Below are 7,057 nucleotides of genomic sequence, written 5' to 3' on the forward strand. Positions count from 1 at the left end.
CGATAGAAGACAGGGAACTGAGGGAAGCACCATAGGAAGCATAGAAGACAGATAATAATAATAATAATAATAACTAGAACTGCACTCTTATGTGCCAACTTGTGCCTTGTGCACAAGTACTACTTGTGCGCCAGCAGAGCGCTCAGTCGCTCACCACTGGCGATGCCAGTGACATCACAACTGGCATCACCAGGAATGCTGTCACCTCGTTCATTCAGTTTTAAGTTTAAACGTTTAGAATGAACTATTCACAGAATGTTAAGATGAACTGCAATCCTTTGGGTGACAATCACTCAAAATAGTTCTTATCTTTCCAATTGTTGATTAACGTCACTTACTTCCTTCCTTCCCCCAGAGAGAGAGGTTGTTCCACTGTATTTGAGAAGAAACCCAATGTCCTGAACTGTCTGCCCTCAGAACTAATGCAGTGGGTTGTGAATGAGTGAGTCATATCAGTCACCGGAACAGAGAGGATGGCCATAGCTAGAGAGGTAGTAGCTGAGTGGGTAGAGAGCCTCACATAGCCAGACCACCTACTGAAATGTCAGGACCAGGGGAAATCAACATATCGTTGCTGCCGGGCAGAAACTCTGTGAATCTCCATATTTTAACTTTTTGTGTTTTTCTGTAAATTAACGCTCTACTTCAGGGGTCTTCAACGTTTTCAGGCCAAGGACCCCTTAGTTGAGAGAGAGATGAAGCAGGGGAGATTCCATATTAGTTTCATTGTTTGACAGCACAATCATCAGTGCATTTTGTAAGTGGTTAATATAAAAAAAGAAGAAAGAAAGTTTCTACCACACAAAGATTTGAAGGACTCCCTATAGTAACTCTGAGAACCCCCTAGGGGTCCCGGACCCCCTGTTGAAGACCCTTGCTCTACTTGATCATACTACTGTGTCACACAAAAGTAGCAGATCTGCAAGCTGGGAACGACGCGCCTCGAGCTTGTAGATAGCTCTGCTACCTTTGATGCTTTTGAATTTCAATCTGAAAAGGAATAACAGAACACTCGCCCCAAGAAACAGTCGCCTCGGGCGTAGATCCGGTAGAACGTAAAAAAAAAAAATGCAGTAATCCTATAGTCTCTATAATGCCTCCCCCTGCCCAGAAGTGGCGCCTGATGGAGGGGAAAGGAACTGGTTGGAATAACGTGTTCCTTCCATGCGCTACGTCCAACCGGGGAAGTTCCCACCTGTAAGGTGTTAAGAAGCGGCCTGCTCACTCCTCATGCACTGATGGAAGCATGAGCTCAGTTCGGGGCTCTCCCCAGGTTGGCAGAGGGAGCACAGCGCCCAGGATTACAGCTTGGCACTGGGTGAAAAATGGGTTACAAAATTGTGGGATAAAAATGTAAAAAAAAAAAGGGGAACCATGAAAATAGAGAATGTCTGACCCTGTTATGCAATACCCCTGATACCCTTTGTCATAGTACCGGTTGTAACCGTCTGTCTGTCTGTGTCCCTTTTGTGCCCATATATGGAGATCTCTGTATCTGCCTGTCTGTCTGTGTCCCTTTTCATGCCCATATATGGAGATCTCTATATATGTGTGTCCTTGTCCCTTTTATGCCCCTATATGGAGATCCCTGTTGTTCTCAGTTTATGGCCATATATGGGCATATAAGGGACAAGGACAAACATATAGATATCTCCATTTATGGGCATAAAAGGGACATGGGCAGACAAGCAGATACAGAGATCTCCTTATATGGAGATCTCTATACTGTATGTTTGTACTTGTCCCTTTTATGCCCATATATGGAGATCCCTGTTATTCTCAGTAGGCCTATATGGCCATATATGGGCATATCGGGGGTGGGGGGTATCGACAGTTGTGGAAAGTCCTTGTGCAGTGGCAAACGTTTGTGGAGAATGTATGAAGGGTGAAAACTGACTGTGAAAAGTGGACTGGACCAGTGGTGGAAAAGTACTCACATGTTTTACCTAAGTAAAAGTATCAATACTGCAGTATAAAAATACTCTGTTGAGTAAAAGTCCGGAATTCAAAATGTACTTGAGTAAAAGTATGAAAGTGTTGGCATCAAAATGTACTTAAAGTACAAAAAATAAAAGTACAGAAATGTTTGATATCTGAAGTAACTAGTAACTAAAGTTTTCAAATAAATGTAGTGGAGTAAAAGTACAATATTTGGATCTGAGATGTAGTGGAGTACTAGTAAAAGTATTGGAAATTGGAAATACTCAAGTAAAGTACAAATGGAAGCGTGGAAGCATGTGGAAGTCCATATTTGGGCAAGAGTGATGAGTGATGTCAGAGTGATGTCAGAGAGTGAGTGAAGAGTGATGTCAGAATGATGTCAGAGATTTGAGTCCGCTCAGCTTAAAAGGCTGATTACACAGACTGAGAGGGGAATTAGCCAGAGACAGCCACACCGTCAAGGTCTGAAAGAGAGATTGTGACCACACTAGTGACCATAGAAAGACAAATATATGACCATAGAAAGACAAATATACTGCTTCATATTTCCACTTGTGTTCCCAGTGTGTAGAAATGGCGTCTGCCAGCAGTCTCCTGTCTGAAGAGGACCTACTCTGTTCAATCTGTCTGTCCGTGTTCACTGATCCAATCACCACTCCATGTGGACACAACTACTGCAAAACCTGCATCACACAGTACTGGGACACTTATATTGTGTGTCGGTGTCCATTGTGTACAAAAACATTCCGTTACAGACCAAAAGTCTTTGTCAATAGTTTGGTTTCTGAGATGGTTCGTAAGTTCAGGCAACACAAATGGAGAGAAGAATATGAAGCAAAGACAGAGGATGAAGTTCAGCAGATGATCCATGAGAGACAAGTTAAGATTCAGGATGTCAAACACTCACTAGAGCTCAACAAGAAAGATGCATGTAAAGCGATATCAACCAGCGTGCAGGTCTTCACTGCTCTGATCAGCTGCATTGAGACTAGCCAGGCTGAGGTCATTGAGGTCATTGAGGAGAAGCAGAAAACTGCAGAGCAACAGGCTGAAGGCCTCATCAAAGAGCTGAAAAAGGAAATCACTCAGTTAGAGAAGAGAATCTCTGAGCTGAAGCAGCTCTCACACACTGAAGACCACCTCCTCCAGAACTTCACGTCCATCAACACCCCTCCACCCACCAAGGACTGGACAAATATCAACGTCCACCATTCTTCGTATGTGGGGACTGTGAAGACAGCTGTGGCTCAGCTGGAGAAGACTCTCAGTAAAGAGATCGAGAAGAAGCTGCGTGTTGTTGAGCTGAGGAGGATCCAGCAATATGCAGTGGATGTGACTCTGGACCCTGATACAGCAGATGCCTGGCTCATCCTGTCTGAGGATGGAAAACAAGTGAATGATGGAGAGTTCCGGAAGAATCCCCCAAACAACCCAGAGAGATTCGCTCATTATCCCGCTGTCTTAGGATGTCAAGGTTTCTCATCAGGGAGGTTTTACTATGAGGTTCAGGTTAAAGGGAACACTGAATGGGGTCTAGGAGTGGCCAGAGAGTCCATCAACAGGAAGGGACAAATTACATTTACCCCCAACAATGGGTACTGGACTATATGGTTGAGGGATGGAAATGAGTACAAGGCTCATACTGATAGTGAAGCTGATAGTGATAGTGACGGTGACAGTGACAGTGACAGTGACAGTGACAGTGACAGTGACTGTCATTGTCATGGTCATTGTCATTGCGATTCAGATTCTGATTCTGATGCTGACCCTTCTGCCATCCCTGTAAGAGGGAAGGTCCAGAAAGTGGGAGTGTTTGTGGACTATGAGGAGGGTCTGGTCTCCTTTTATGATGTGGAGGCCAGAGTTCATCTCTACTCTTACACTGGCTGCAACTTCACTGAGAAACTCCTCCCATTCTTCCGTCCTGCTTCTAATACTGGTACAAACCCTGCTCCTCTGATCATCTCTCCTGTCAACATGGCCGATGATCTCGGCGGGGACAGTGGGAACATGTCCCCTCTGACTTCAAAAAGATGAAAAACATGATGCTCCCTCCAGTATCTTACTAATACCAGTAAGACTCCCTAATCGGGAGATAAGCGACCGTTGGTCGCTTATCTCCACAAATAGGCCAAAAAAATTGTTTTACCAATTATCAAGACATACGGGCAGTTGACAGTTTGCCATGGTTACTCATTGAAGTTGAATCTCCATATATGGAGATAACCTACGCATCACACTAAGTCTGACCTCACCAGCCCATATTTGGGCATGAGCAACTTATGTCTCCATATATGGAGATATGATGACATCACACAGTCCTCAGCCGATGATGTGGCGTGATGTCATACAATACACAAACGAGCCCTACAGTATAAAGGGGAAATTCTTGCCAGGAAAGAAGCATTTCTTCGACTCAGACCTTATCGCCAGGGTTGGCTTATAGCAGCTGTCGGTAGGACCATATATGGATTCTGTTAGTGTGGATCTCCTAACAGGGCATCATCTGGGATACAATCCCTTTTATGCCCATATATGGAGATCCCTAACAGAATCCCTTTCATGCCCATATATGGAGATCCCTAACAGAATCCCTTTTATGCCCATATATGGAGATCCCTAACAGCATCCCTTTTATGCCCATATATGGAGATCACTAACAGCTAACAGAATCCCTTTTATGCCCATATATGGAGATCCCTAACAGAATCCCTTTCATGCCCATATATGGAGATCCCTAACAGAATCCCTTTTATGCCCATATATGGAGATCCCTAACAGAATCCCTTTTATGCCCATATATGGAGATCCCTAACAGAATCCCTTTCATGCCCATATATGGAGATCCCTAACAGAATCCCTTTTATGCCCATATATGGAGATCCCTAACAGAATCCCTTGTATGCCCATATATGGAGATCCCTAACAGAATCCCTTTTATGCCCATATATGGAGATCCCTAACAGAATCCCTCCATATATTATGGAGAAATCCCTGCTCTGAGTATCTGACATCAGTGTGATGTCACCTGTTTATGCCCATATATGGAGATCCCTAACAGAATCCCTTTCATGCCCATATATGGAGATCCCTAACAGAATCCCTTTTATGCCCATATATGGAGATCCCTAACAGAATCCCTTGTATGCCCATATATGGAGATCCCTAACAGAATCCCTTTTATGCCCATATATGGAGATCCCTAACAGAATCCCTCCATATATTATGGAGAAATCCCTGCTCTGAGTATCTGACATCAGTGTGATGTCACCTGTTTATGCCCATATATGGAGATCCCTGCTCTGCGTATCTGGTTGCTATGGTAAACAGTTGGTTGCTAGGGTAAAAAAACATGGTTGCTATGGTAAACAGTTGGTTGCTAGGGTAAACAGTTGGTTGCTAGGGTAAAACCATGGTTGCTAAGGTGGTTGCTAACGTACACTAACAAACCAGCAACAACAGACTGTTGCCACAGCAACGTACACAAAGGTTTGTGTACACATGTGGTGTGATGTCATACTGATGCGGAGATATGAGCAGGGCAAAGGTGTGACGTGTGACGTGTGACGTGTGACCGACCGACCGACCGACGGACGGCCGGTGGAGGTTTTCATAGTAAACTGCTCCCTGACGGTCGCAATAATTCGAGAGGCGTCGCCCTTTTTGTTGTTACGGGATGACCAGCCCAGGGTTTTAGCCCACAATATTCTCTAGAGGCCTGGCCACGGTTTCCCACCTTCAATAGACTTACATGATGAATAATTAAACTTTTTGCATAATTCTAGAAAGATGCAATCCCTACTACTAATTGACACCGAGACCCATGGGGTGTCACCTATGATGTTACAGTGATGTGTCAGCCTTTTATGCCCATATATGGAGATCCCTGCACTGAGTATCTGACATCACTGTGATGTCACCTGTGATGTCACAGTGATGTGTCAGGGGAGTGAAGAGTGATGTCAGAATGATGTCAGAGATTTGAGTCCGCTCTGCTTAAAAGGCTGATTACACAGAGTGAGAGGGCAATTAGCCAGAGAGAGCCTCACCCTCAAGGTCTGAGAGAGAGATTGTGACCAGTGACCATAGAAAGACAAATATACTGCTTCATATTTTCATTTGTGTTCCCAGTGTATAGAAATGGCGTCTGCCAGCAGTCTTCTGTCTGAAGAGGACCTACACTGTTCAATCTGTCTGTGCGTGTTCACTGATCCAATCACCACTCCATGTGGACACAACTACTGCAAAACCTGCATCACACAGTACTGGGACACTTATAATGTGTGTCGGTGTCCATTGTGTACAAAAAGATTCCGTTACAGACCAAAAATCTTTGTCAATAGTTTGGTTTCTGAGATGGTTCGTAAGTTCAGGCAACACAAATGGAGAGAAGAATATTGGAAGAGTGTGCTAATCAATCACCAGCGTGCCTTAAAATAATCATTTCCACTGTTTGTGCTACCTCACTTAAATGCTATGTGTGCACTGTATTTTTTAGGGTATTCTCAGAACCTACACTGTATTATCTTTAGACTGTGAATGTGTGCTTTGACCTTCTACCTCGTGGCTTTCCAAGTGCCCCTGTCCGTATGCTGACCACAGTGAAACAGATATTCTTGTATGCAAGCATTGTCTTACCAAGGCTACTTTAGGCCACTCCAAGACATTCCCGATACAAACATGATACTACCTACGTGCTTTTTAGCCAGTTAACGTCAGCAGCACATTGATTTGTAGCCAACTTGAGTCTAGGTTATGAATGCTATCTAGACTCCCCTCAGCGCACCTGCTATACTCAAGGACACTTTTGAGCTCTGAGTAGACAAGAAGGCACCATTACGGTGACGGATGATCTTCAGGTCGTATGTGAACTATGCTTGGAGAAGGCTTTGACGGAAGAACAACAGTGCCATCAACTGGTCAGATGTGAGGCAGATCAAACTTGTCCTCTGACTGAAGAGAAGAACAACAGCGTCATCTCCTGGCTAAAGGAGAGTCTCACACGGGACTCATTAGTAATATTGACCAATGGGGCTATGATTTGAGGTTGGGGGACGGATTTAGTAAACCACGTCATGGCCGGTTAAATGGTCATGCAGGATGCTTAGGACTTCAC

The sequence above is a fragment of the Nannobrachium achirus genome (assembly GCF_963921795.1).
Source record: "Nannobrachium achirus genome assembly, chromosome: 14".
NCBI lineage: Eukaryota > Metazoa > Chordata > Actinopteri > Myctophiformes > Myctophidae > Nannobrachium > Nannobrachium achirus.